The sequence below is a fragment of the Peromyscus californicus genome, unplaced genomic scaffold (assembly GCF_007827085.1).
Source record: "Peromyscus californicus insignis strain IS unplaced genomic scaffold, ASM782708v3 Scaffold_7__1_contigs__length_154581171, whole genome shotgun sequence".
NCBI classification, from domain to species: Eukaryota; Metazoa; Chordata; class Mammalia; order Rodentia; family Cricetidae; genus Peromyscus; species Peromyscus californicus.
The window spans coordinates 123,774,926-123,788,848 of record NW_026294595.1 but is presented as its reverse complement, the minus strand read 5'-3'; the positions used below and the strand labels follow the sequence as shown (position 1 = coordinate 123,788,848).

General features: G+C 41.3%; 1 pseudogene; it reads left to right on the top strand.

The window, feature by feature from the left end:
- The first annotated feature begins 10,724 nt into the window (after positions 1-10,724).
- LOC128100997 (achaete-scute homolog 2-like) lies at positions 10,725-12,669 on the top strand (annotated as a pseudogene).
- Positions 12,670-13,923: the final 1,254 nt, after the last annotated feature.

Below are 13,923 nucleotides of genomic sequence, written 5' to 3'. Positions count from 1 at the left end.
TGAGAACAAATGATCTTCTGATCAACCTGTAGGAAGCTCAGTAAATTAATATTTTAAAGAATGATGAATAAAAGTAGACAAAGAAACATGGATTAAATAGTTCCTATGCATAGCTTTTATGAACAAATATTCAAAACTTGGTAATATTTAGAAAGATATAGAAAGGATTTACCAAGATTATGTTGTGAAACATAAAATATAATCATGCATGCATAATATTGTATATTTTTATTTAATTTTGAAGTCACTGTGTATTGTGTGAATATCATTACCCTCATCCTGCTTCTAGTTCCTCAAGTATCTTCCTCCTACTACCTCTACAATTAATAGACTCATTTCTTTAATTATTATGTGTATCAATAAATATAAATATGTATTGAATGTATATATCTGTGTATCTATTTACAACTTTCTGAGTCCATTTAGTGTTTCACATTGTGTTTGTTTTCAGGGTTGAACACTTTATAAGAGGTCACCACCTAGGAAGCTCATCCCTAAGGATGCCAGTTTCTCTCTTCCTCAGCAAGTATTAATTGCCTGTAATACTTTTATAAGGTTAGGGTCTTGTGAGATCACAGAGAGAGAGAGAGAGAGAGAGAGAGAGAGAGAGAGAGAGAGAGAGAGAGAGAGAGAGAGAGTCCTCCTTCAGGCATGTTACCTGCATTTATCATTGTATATATCTTTCTGGGAGTTAATCCTGCAAATTTCCTGTCCTGTTAGAAGTTATGATCTTCGTAGAAAAGGAAATTTCACTGATACTAATTACCAATTGAATTACCCTCTTGGTGTCTCTGTTTGACTTAATGCCATTTCTCAACAATCTTTGCAGAGACTGCCACCTACAGGTCAGGACTCTGAAGAAGTTTGAAAAGCTTTTCATGACCGAATGTACCATATCAAGTCTTTGTCTCTCCCCCTTTTCCAGACAGTTATTTGCTCTGTTGTTGATGGAGAAACAGGAACTTTAATAGTGGCACAACCAACATATGAAAATGCCAATGATGCATATCTGGTTGCTACATGGCCTTTTGGAAAGAAAGAAAATCTCTCTCATTACATTTATTTCTGTGCATGTCCAGGCCCTCATTTTTCCAAGGAGTAGCTATTCCCAGGACTTTAAGGGACTGTCAACAAAACAATATTTCTGCAGCATCAGAGGGGTGTGTATGTGTGTGTGTGTGTGTGTGTGTGTGTGTGTGTGATGGAAGACTCTGGAAGGTGTGGCTATTTTAAACAGACTCAGCTTGGGTATTTGGTAGAGTACACCACTATAAACATACGTACTTGAAAGGTAAAAAGGGAGTTCTTCCATAGTCCACTGTGTAGTCTGGGTGTTTCTTTCACTGCCTGAAATATAAGGACTGGGCTTTTAGTGTCAGTTTCAAACTGAACATATTTCTTCATACAGCCCCTAGTTGGAAATTCAGCATCAGGCTTGCTGCAGTCCCTTCAAATAATAGCAGCATTGACTTACACTCCCCAGGAAGGGAACTCCCAAGTGTGAAGCACAGGATAGTTTTCCTCCACTAGGCTATTTCTGGGACACCTCTCTTGGATCACTCTACGTCCTTCTATAGCATATTAACTCATGAAATGGTACCTCAGGCTATTCCTACAGGTGAATTGGTCCCCCATATCAATGCATGGTGCATCTTTTGTTAGTTAGATTTAACTTGACTGTGTGCCGAATTGGTGATTTGGTTGGCATCTCTGAGGACAATTACACAGAATAAATTTGTTATGACTCATTCTCCTCAAGGAATATCCACAGTATGCTTGAGTAAGTCTCTAGTCCATTTAGAATAGTCTCACTATCCAAGGGAAATAATCACATTCTTACTGTTTTTGCTTCATCTGGTACGGTCATTTGGATACATAGTTTGAACCTCACTGGGCAGGACAACAACTTTCTTAGGTAGAAAACTAATGGAAAACTGGTTTCAGAGTCTGGTGGATACTGATCTGATGTGTCTGTGTTAAGTTTGAATATTTAGCCTCTGAAGCGGCCCTGAAGCAGGCTGTCACAGAGCAACTGCTGGATATTTCAAAAGTACAGAGCAGTCAGAGTGCTTTCTTTCTGATGTGGGAAACAGAAGATGTTTGTCGAGGACAATTTTGACCTTATGTCCTTCCTGTCTTGTAGTTGTATTTGTGGTGAAAGAATGTGTTCTCTATAATGAGAGCAATGGTGAATGTCCCCACACCCCATATTGCTCATCAATTGCTTCAACAATGACATCACTCCCAAGGACGTTAAGGCGGAGAAGGTCAAGGAATGGTATCTCCTGTTATGCTGTTGGCTAATCCTGATGGCACAGTTATTCAACCCATGGGGAATTAACAGCCTTGTCTCTTCTTTGTTTCCTGTGCCTTTTGCTTGCCATCTTATGATTCTAGATTTAAAGGATGAATTCTTAACTATTCAGCCTTCATCATCAGGTTAATCTTCATTTTGCTTTAAACTTCCTTTTACTTAATTTTCTAGAAACTTTGAAGAGATTTCACTGAAGGGGGTGCCATAGGGGTTTGCCAGTAGCTATACTTTGTCTCAAAATTTCTTGCTGAAATTATATTTACTTTAAAAAATATGTACCACTCTCTCATGATTGTTCATTTTATGAATGATTTGCTTTTAGTGGGGCTTACTGTAGAGTTATTGAATCTGTTGTTTCCTACTGCCAAGTTTCATCTGTGACAGGGCCAGCTGGAGATTCTCCCAGAAAAATTACAAATGAAATCCACTTTTTGTTTTTCAGGAAATATTATAGAAAAGTACCATTTGCCCACAGAAATTAAAAATACATATGGATCAACCACAAACAAGGATTAACTTTCAAAAGATGTCAGGAACTATTAGTTGCCTTGACTGTCCTTAAAATTTACCAAAAAATATTTTTCTCATTTATCATCTTTTTCAAGAGGGAGTAATGACCACTCTTCCCCTATACAACACAGAGCTGAATACAAAAGGGCCTTTCAAGTAAAAATCTAAGCCATTGCTCTAGGACAGTTAAATCATATTGACATGAAACTTCCACTACCTTACATTATTACGTACTCCTACAAATCATTCTGCTGTACTGTTGCAGATGAGAGAGGCCAAGAGTGTGTTATTCTCCTCACTAATCTTGGCTGTGCTGTGACCCTTTACTATGAGATTCTTGCTAGTCTCCTTAAAGCTGTGTCATTTTGAACTTAATCAGCTTATTGCATGAGACCCTGACATCATACAACCTCCTCTTCCATCTCTTCTACTCAACTTACTTTGGGCCTCCTCTTACTTTTGGCAAATAAACTCCTGCTGACTTTATGGATCAACTTTCTACTTCATATCTGCAGATTCTGTCATTCATTTTTCTAGACACCACTCTATTGGTGAAATTATTAAGGCCACTCCACGTAGTTATTTAGTGGCGTAACTTCCAAATGAAGGGATAGGCAGGTTGCAGGGTCTGGGAAAGATGTAGCACAGTCAGGCGGTGTTCTCTGGAGAACTCTGCTCCATCTATCTCCAGCATCCAGGGTACAGGAACCAAGAGAGGCGGCAAATCCGGATCTCTGATCTTTGGGGTCCTCTCTTGGCCCCGCCTTGTAGGCGTGACAGTTACCGAAGCCTCAATGGGGGTTGGAACTTCCAGATCAAAGCTGGAATGGCTACCCACTACACCACTCTCTAATGATCTCAACTCTGTCCATGAAGTTGCCAACACCAGTATATCCTGAAAGAGTTCTAGATCCTTTGCTAATGTGGAGGTAATGGTATGTTTTTGTTTTTCCACAGGAAGCTTACAGGTCACTTTAAGTCCCTGAGTGCCTTCCCAGAGCATTAAGGAAATGCCAGTAGTGCAGGCACTTACTGAAGCTGAAAATGCAAATGAAAAATCTAAAACTGGGTTTAACATGGTGCAAGAGGTGATTCCAGTCAATGCAGAAAAGACAACGCCCAACATGGGAAGAAATTAAGTGCCTTGCTACTAACAGAATTTGTTTGATTAAGGAGTCTGGGCAGCCAATTATTCCCACTCATTTTTTTATTTTTATTTTTTTTCTATTCTGGCATTATTCTCTATCCAAAAGCCATAGTGCTGGGATCAATAGGGTATATGTACTAACCCACATTTGTATCACACAGTGACTTGGAAAGATCTGCCTATTAGAGAATTGACAAATGATAAAGTTTTCCGACAATTCTGTTATTTCTCATATGGTCCTTCCCACTTCTCTTTTTAAGCATCCTTGAATATCATCAACTATTCCTATTTTTTTACATTCATGGATCCGTGACATTTATCTGATGTCCATGTCTTTGTAAATAAAAGTTAGCCAAGTTTGAAACTGAAGATTTGGGGATTTCAAAAAGTAAAACATATGGCAGTACTAGCCATAAACTCTAGAGATACTGAAGGAAAGAATTTGTATAATTATTTTCTAGCACATGAAAATCTACAGGATTATAACAATTCCAACACTGACACTACAAAGATAATGCACAACTGATCACAATAGATAGTTAAGGCCCAGTTTACTTTAAAGAAAAAGAATTGTTGAGCTGGATAATGAATATATATAAAGAAATTTCATTATTTTATACAGGAGAAAACAAGATCAAAAAAATCATTGCCTGGCTCCAATAAGAACATATTATTTGAAAAGTGAGACTAGAATGTAAGTGTGATAAACCATCAGGGAAAATTGTATGTAAGTCTTCATGGTAATCCTTACTCACATGAGAATAATGTGATGAGGGTTGGCAGCAAGTATTAAAACAAATATGACTAGGTTCAGCTCAGCTTAAAAAGAAAAATGTTTACAAGTTGAATTAAAAGTAATTATCTATGGATAGGTGTTTGCAGTTCCAATAAAGCAAACTTACAAGAACTACAAGTCCAGACTACAGTGATCCAGCACTTACGCCTGGAAAAGGAAGACCGAGTGTTTGGTTGGAGATCCAGTTACAGAGCCGTTGGGGGAAGACTTGCAGCTGTAGAGTAGCCAAAGGCAAAGCGCAGAAACACTGAGTCTGAGAAGAGGCAGACAAGTTGGGGGAGGGGCATATATATTAGTTATTCTTGTCTACACCAACCCACACTCATAATGTGACACCACACGTTCTGTGGTTCTAATACTCTATGTTCCTCATAGACACACGTATTTAAACATTTGGTCCCAAGAGGACTTGTAAATGGCTACTCTGAAACGACCCTTCCAGGTTCTTAGTCTTTTTAATTAAAAGAACATAAAATAAACCCTGAGGAAACTTGAAAACATTTTTTTATTTGAATTTGATGGAAAATTAAAAGAATAGGCAAGAAAGCAGTCCCACAGTTCATCAAGAGGAAGGAGATATGAAGGTAAATCTTATGCCTTTTACGCTAGCCTTGGAGGTCAGAGTCCTAAAATGGAAGCCCAAAATGTCAGGATAACACATCTTCAGTACAAAGCTGTGACTCTAGGTTCACAGGGTAATCAATCCCAGGCTTGTATGCCCCAAGAGAAAAGATGGCATTAGGGACACATTAGCGATATAAGGGAGGAGAAGTGTTCTCAGCAATGGAAGTTTGCCTGGGAAAGAGCCCAAAAATTATCCGGACACTTGATATTTGGCTCTTTATAGTCCCCAGGTTCTACCACAAGTATTTGTGCATTTTGCCCTTTTTCTGTGCTGTTTGGTACATAAAGCCCTAATAAGAACTAGCTTCTCATGCTAGGCACATGTGTGGATAATGTCTCAGGGATTGATCCCTGTCTCTAGATTTGGTGGCAATTGCATTTACTCACCAAGCCATTTTGCCAGCCTACTCACTGCCTCTTTAAGGGTTGACAGCAGTACTGTACCCCTGCTCCACTGAGCTGAGATCTTCAGGTGAACCAGGAGTCTTCACACTAGCGTAATCTGCTGGTGTTGCCCAAACTCAAATCCTGGACTAGATATAACCTGGAGTCCAGCTATATTTAACTTTTCTTTTTTTCTTTGTTTTTTTTAAACTTTTTTTAAAGATTTATTTATTTTTATATGCATTGGTATTTGGCCTTCATGTATGTCTGTGTGAGGATGTCAGTTGCCCTGGGTTTAGAGTTTCAGACAGTTGTGAGACACTATGTAGGTGCTGGGAATTGAACAAAGGTACACTTGGAAGATCAACCAGTGCTCTTAACCACTGAGTCTTTCCAATTCCTATATTTAACCTTTCTGTGTATTTTGTGGGCAATTCAAATTCATTGTCTTGCAGAATACTTAATTAGGCCCTGGCCTTCTTTCCCTTTTTAATCAATGGCATTTACTGCCTTGTCTAGCTGATTAGGCCAGAAACCTATGTCATTCTTGATTGCTCTTTTTTCCAACACTATGTATTCAATACTTAGTGTTATGGTAGGTTAGGGTTAGGATACAGGATTAGTGTGTAAGGCTTTGGAGTTTAGGTTATAGTTGGAGGACTAGGTGGATTAGGGTGTTAAGGTTAGCTCAGGTTTAGGGGTTCTGGTCTGGTTCTGAGGTTAGGGTTATGCTTATTGTTAGGATTTATTTAAAAAATTTGTCCCTGCCTTTCCTCCTACTGGGTTGCCTCATCCAGCCTTAATGGGAGAGGAGATGCCTAGTCTTACTACAACTTGATATGCCATGGCTGGCTGATAAACATGGGAGGCCTGTCCCTTTCTGAAGAGAATTGGAGGACTGGGGGTCGTCAGGGGAAGCAAAGGTTGAGGCTGAGGACTTGGAGGGAATGTGATTGAGCTGGAAAAAATTAACTAATTTTTAAAAATCTGTGCTGTCAAGATTTAAAAAAAAAAGAACTAGCTTCCAATCCCCCTCTCAAACCGCCTTATTACATATGTTAATTTTGTAGCTTTCTTTAGTCTCAGTCTTTTCCAAACAAAGCTGTTCAGGAATGTTGTGGGGCCTTTAATAGTTGGAGTCTTACTCAAGGAAGTTTATCACTTTGAGGGGGACTTCAGGTTTATTAAGTAATTCCTACTTGGTCCTTGAAACTTGACTGCAGTTATGAGGGAGTGGAGAAAGTATAGACACAGAAATAAGTACAGAAAAGCTGAGATTATTTGGGCCTTGCTCATTGTGAAAGAGCAGAAACAACTTCACAACTCAAATCTCCTCAGGCTTGGTATATACAGAATACGAAGGAAGAATTAACTAGACTGGTAGGGAAATCTCTAGAGGAGCAATCTCTTATTACACCTATATGGGGGCAGGATACCGAAGCTGCTAGTTTTTCATACACTGGTCAATCATATGAGTTTTTAAACACTCATACTTGGAGTGAAGGAAGAATTTGCCATTCCTATGAGCCTCTCCCTGAAAAATGATTTGCCTATTCACCTTGATCTGAGGCATTAGTGTACTTGATATGGCTATGCCCAAGTTAATACAAGTTCACTCAGGACTTCATCCATTCCTTCCTTCTTAACTCCAGGCTTCCTCAGCTTTCAAAATACTCCCACTTGAGTTCACTCTCTGCTTCTTGACTACAGATGCAATGTGTCCAGGCAGGCTCACCTCCATACTACCATGTGTTATCTGTCATGATGAAATATAATTCCTTAAACTGAAAGTCAAGAATAAGGCATTGCTTAGATACATTGATTTTTCTTGGTCATTTTATCACAGCAATAGGGAAATAAAATAAGGTAGAAAATGGCTGCTGAGAAGTAGGGCCATTGCTATGCAAAACATTACCATGTGTTTCTTAGTTCTTTAAAAATTGTCTGTGTGTAAAATGAGAAAGTTTTTAAGTTTGGATTTTAAAAAAAAAAAAAAAGTCCTGAGATGCTGTAAGAAGAACTTTATAATCCAGGAGGGAGAGAGTTTGGGAAGCCAGAATTCTGAGAAAATTATCTACAGTGAAAGCCTGGTTCATGGGATGTCATAGCAAAACAATGCCAATATTGAGAAACAGGCTAGAGACCATTGAAGTTATATTCTGGCTAGAATCTCGTATATTCGTCCTTTGTACTGAGAACTTGAATATGGCTAAATTCTAGGAAATGAATGAATATGTTTGGCAAAAGAAATTGAAACAACTTATAGCAATAACTCTGTGGCATGGTTAGAGCTTTTCCAGGTCAACACTGAAAAAGAAGTTGGGTACTAAAATATAAAAAGGAAATGTGAAGTCTGTTGAGGCAAAAAGTATGAGCAAGTATTATGTAACCCCCAAGGAATGTTCTTGAAATGAGGTTGCTGTTGCTACAAAGAAACCTTAGGCTCTGTGCTGGGGTGCCAGGCAACCTAACCAGATGCAAGGTTCCACCCAGCCAAGATATTAAAAGGGACAGTGTGGCTTTGCTTGAAAAGAGAGGGCCCAAATTAAGACTGTATCTACAGCGCTTTGTGTCTCAAAAAAACCATACTATCTGCCTTGTCTTTTCATTTCTGGCCTTCCCACTTAGATTCCCTCACTGAAGAACCACCTGTTGCCCTAAATCAGAACTAAAAATAGTGTAATTATCCAGGTGTCAATGACAGGAAACTTTTCTGCAGATGTGATAGAAATAGCAGCCCTGTAGAGTCCCCCAGAAATATTCAAAGGACAGAAATCCTCCAGTTAATCATCTGTTAATCACTAGGTCCTCCATTAAATGAGAGTTCTAGCAAGTTAGGGTTATATTTCTGAATTTTTATGAAGACATCCATATTAATAAGCCAGATGGGTCACCTGTCTTTCATGTTCCAATATTCTTATGTATGAGGAAGCCATTGGTTAGAAAGGGCCTTGAGGCCGGGCGGTGGTGGCGCACGCCTTTAATCCCAGCACTCGGGAGGCAGAGGCAGGCGGATCTTTGTGAGTTCAAGGCTAGCCTGGTCTACAAAGCGAGATCCAGGAAAGGCGCAAAACTACACAGAGAAACCCTGTTTCGAAAAACCAAAAAAAAAAAAAAAAAAAAGAAAGAAAGGGCCTTGAATACAACTTTTCCTATTGCCTGAGAAAGAGTGATAAGATATGTTTCTTATGTGAGTCATTGTGTAGGGAAGAAGAGGGTTATAGGTGAAGACACCTTCTTGGGTTGTCTTCCTGAAGTGTTTCTTTAGAAAATCATTACTTTGCTTTACCCATCCAGAATATTGAGGTCCAATGGAGATGAAATTGCACACAACATCACTCAATGACAGTCACACACACACAATCATTTCACAAGCTGAGTGATAAACAGTTGATCCCCAGTTGTATCAGTGGTCTCCAGTTCAGCACAGAAATGAGTTACAGGATGATTTGTCATAAAATGAAGCTGGGTGTATTTACAATAAGGCCATACATGGCTAGATTCCAGCATGACTGTTAAGGGCAGTGTGCTTACATGTCTAGCTGTAAAAATCACTTAAGTCTCATAAAGTCACAATTTTTTCAAAACGTGATGTATATCTAAGATCAAAACATTAAGCAACACAATTGCAAACAGGGGTATAGCAATGTGGTTTATTAATCCTGACTGCTTTATGGAATTAACAGAAGCATTAACTTTCCCAGTTCTTCTTTCTGGCTCTGAACACCTCATGTTTTCCCTAACATTTTGGACTTCCTTACTGGCTCTCCCTCCACCTCTCCACAATATCCCCCTATCCACCATGACCTTCCTTGTCCTCCTTGTGGCCGACTTCCATGATGGCTTAACACAAAACAAAATGACAGCCCCCATCCTCCTTTCCATTCTTCTTTCATGGACAGCTGCTCAGATTGACATGTTGCCAGCTCTGAGGATTTTATTTAAAACTCTAATAAAATCCCCTTGAGCTAAAAAAAAAAAATCATTTAAATTGTTTGAATGTTTTATATATTTTTAAATAAATGAAAGTATAATATGGTTTATAAGGTAAATTGTATATATTTGCAGATAATAAAATCATGCTGATAAGATAAAAAACATAGCCCAAGAATAGCAAGCAGATTCTATTTTTTTAAGATTTTTAAAACTTTATTTGTTGTTGTGTGTGTTTACATGCCATAGTGGACATGGGAGAAGAGGACAACTCATGAGAGTAGGTTCTCCCCACCACCACCACGTAGGTTTCGGGGACTGAACTCTGGTCATAAGTCTTTGCAGCAAATGCCTTTACCGGCCATATCACTGGCCCAAGATCTTACTTTTTAACCTATCAACTCAACTCCACACTATCAAGGGAAGAGTTACATTTGCCTTTTAAGTTCCCACAGACCAAACGACAAAATAGAAACTGCATTTAGAGATGGACCTGCTACCAATACCAATACAAGTTTATTGGAATTTGAAATGTAAACAGATGTTTCAAACAAACAATCTAAACTTGTAAAAATGTATGGTATTATTAAATAGTTAATGAAGAAACCCTAAGTGTGATGTGGTAGATACCCCAAGCATGTTAGGTCCCCAGAGCTGAGGCATGGCTCTGCAGACACAGAGAGGGGACTAGCTGGCAAACCAGTGACCAGTCCCCCAAATGAAATCAGCCCCATAAAAAACAAAAATTAAAAAAAAAAAATCTAGCTCTTTGCTCACGCAAAGGCACAAAGGTCAGCGCAGTGGATGGATGAAGCTTTGACACTTGCTCCAGGAGTCCCACTTCCTCCCCTAAGCGGGCAGATGGACGCTTGGGCCAGGAGTGGGTGGGGAGTCGCGCTGGGGGCGCCCACCCAGCCGGCCAGGGACCGGCAGCACTGGCAAGGCTCGTGCTCCTCTTGGCTCGCGGCCCCTAGAGGCAGAGGCAGCCACCAGCCAGGAGAGGGACAGCAGGGGCGATGGCGGTAAAAAGGAGGAGGAGGAGCAAGCAGATTCTTAGCAGGCATAAAGAATTGCTTTATCCAACCTTGGTCTCAACAATTCTCGCTCATATAAACCCTCCTCATTCTCGCTAATTGGACTCCCAGAGATCCACCCAGCGCCTAGTCATGGAAGGTTGGATAAAGCACAGGGACAAATAGCCAAATGAATGGAAACACATGAACTATGAACCAATGGCTGAGAGGTCCCCACTGGATCAGGCCCTCTGAATGGGTGAGACAGTTGATTAGCTTGATCTGTTTGGGAGGCATCCAGGCAGTGGGACCGGGTCCTGTGCTCATTGCATGAGTTGGCTGTTTGAAACCTGGGGCCTATGCAGGATTGCTTGGCTAGGCCTGGGAGGAGGGGACTGGACCTACCTGGACTGAGTCTACAGGTTGATCTCAGTCTGTGGGGAAGGCTTTGCCCCGGAGGAGATGGGAATGGGGGGGGGGGGGCCTGGGGGGAAGGTGAGGGGGACGGGAGAGGGAAGAACAAGGGAATCCGTGGCTGATATATAGAACTGAATTGTATTGCAAAATAAAAAAAAAAATGCTTTAGTGTGACGGGAAATCTTTATTCTTTATCTAAAGACTTTAGTGAAGGTACTATGAGTGCAGTCTAATGAATAGAGGGAAGAGAGAATGTTCTTCGAACATTTCCAGTCCTACAAATCCACTTCAGCTTCTAACATTCACTAGTGACTGTCAGGAGCTGTTGTTATGAGCTATTGTGGGCCAGGATGAAAATACTCAGATGGGGTACCCTGTTCAATCAAGGCTTGCAGACTACAGACTCTGAATAGTGTTGCTTTCATCTGTAATTTCTTGTGCAATAACAGTTACGATAGCTCCCTATTATCATGCATTTTCATGAAATGTGTGCTTGTAATCTCATGATTGCCCCTCTGTCTTATGAGCAAACATGTATCTGTGGATAGTCAGGAAAATGACTTTTCATTAGCTGTACAGTTTTGATATGTAGAAAATATACGAGGAGATGCTTCATAGCCAGATCTATTGCCCCACATGGACTGTAGACACTTAAAGCCTTCCTTGTTCCTTTTGCTCAGACTAACCCCAGAAAGTAACAATCTCTCCCTGGTCCAACACAAACTGCACACGTTTAGCTCATTTTTACCTCGGAGCAAGTTCAAACTAGACTAACGGCCTTTATAAATAGATCATAAGTTTAAAACTTTACAGTTACGTACAAGGTCAGAGTCGCAGGTGTTTTTACCAAGGTTACTACACAAAGCACCCTAAGAAAGGCCTGCCAATTCTTCGCTTGCCCAGTCTGCTGATAAAGAGCTATATCTCAGAGTTTGTTGCACTGGGCACTGTTCCCCCTCCCTCTGGATCCTGTAGCGCCCAGAAACTCATGGCAGGCGCCCGAGGGCTGGATGCAAGCTTGATGGACCACAGCGTGCTGCCCCGACTCATGCCTGCCTCGCCTGGAGTCGCTGGAAGCTGCGCTACTCGGCGGAGACCGGCATCCCCTGAACGGCCGGCGATCTGGAGCAACTGAAGCCGGGGCGGCACGGCGGCCCTGGCACGCTGCAACGAACGCGAACGCAACCGCGTGGAGCTGGTAAACTTGGGCTTCCAGGCGCTGTAGCAGCACGTGCCGCGGGCGGCGCCAGCAAGAAGCTGAGTAAGGTGGAGACGCTGAGCTCCGCGGTAGAATATATTCGTGCGCTGCAGCGGCTGCTTGGGAAGCACGACGCGGTACGCACCGTGCTTGCCAGGGGGCTGCTAACATCGGTCACTCGACTCGTGGCTGCCCGGGCAGCTCGGAGCCTCATCGGAGGATGGCGGCTGCAAGGGAGAGCTGAGCCCCATGGAGCGTGAGCTGCTTGGCTTTTCCGGCTTGTTAGAGGGCTCCTGAGTACCCAGCCCCTCTAAGCCGCGTCCCTGATTGTCTCCTGGTGGACAGACCCGCTCTTCTTGCCAACGGAGCCTGGACCGATACTGTCTAGTGCAATTTGACCAAAAACCAAGTCTGACCTCTCCTGGGCTTCCACCCCGCGGAATGACACCTTCCATCTCCCAGTCTGTGTGGCACAAGAAAAAAAAAAAGATACTTCAACTTTGAGAAACCTCTATCTTCATTAGCCCATAATTCATACATGATAACAAAATATTCACCAGCAAATTGTTCAAAATATTTGAATTATAGTAGTATAAATTTTCAATTGTAAAATATTTTTACAAATATGTGTATGCTGTGCATTGGACTTTGTTATTTCGAAGAGCATATAACAGTGTTGTTCAAGCATTATTCTTTTTTAAATTATTATTAAGAAAATGTTTCCGTTCATTTTACACACCAATCAAAGATCCCCCTCTTTCCTCCTCCTGCTCCCCCAGCCTTCCACTCCCAACCCACCCCCTACTCCCTCCACAAGAAGGCAAGGCTTCCCATGGGGAGGCACATCCAGTAGAGGCAAGTCCAAGCCAAGCACTATTCCTGCGTGCAGTGGTATACTAAAGTTCAAAAAACTGGCTTTGTGTGGTTGTGTAATTACGCTGTGTCTCAGTCCTAGGCCTGCAATATTTTTGTGATGTTTCGGGAATATTCTTTTTGGACAGTGATTAAACATGAATGCTTTGTTGAATCTGTGAGCCACTTAATCATAAAAGTGAAAGCCTAGAAAGATGGTCATGTTACCCTAATTTATGGTGGTAGTGACTGGCATGTGTTTGCAGATTTATTCTTATGGACTGAACCTCAACTTGTAGGATATGACCCGATCACTCTGCAGAAAAAATGACAGGGTAGAAAAGGATTAGAGGAAACTAAACTAGTGTTTTCCCTTGAATAGCCACCTCCTCTCTGGTAAAGAGAATTCTTTATCCTTCTGGTGTTAAAAATGTTGTTGGTCCCGGGCGGTGGTGGCACACGCCTTTAATCCCAGCACTCAGGAGGCAGAGACAGGCGGATCTCTGTGAGTTCGAGGCCAGCCTGGTCTCCAAAGCGAGTTCCAGGAAAGGCGCAAAGCTACACAGAGAAACCCTGTCTCAAAAAAAAAAAAATGTTGTTGGTGCTGTGTAAATCATTCAGGTTGTGAAGTGTTTGCAACACATGAGTGAGGACCTTAGTTCACATCCCCATTATCTATGAAAAAATCAGTGTAGTATTACAATTTGAAACTCATCAGATAGGAGGATCCCATGA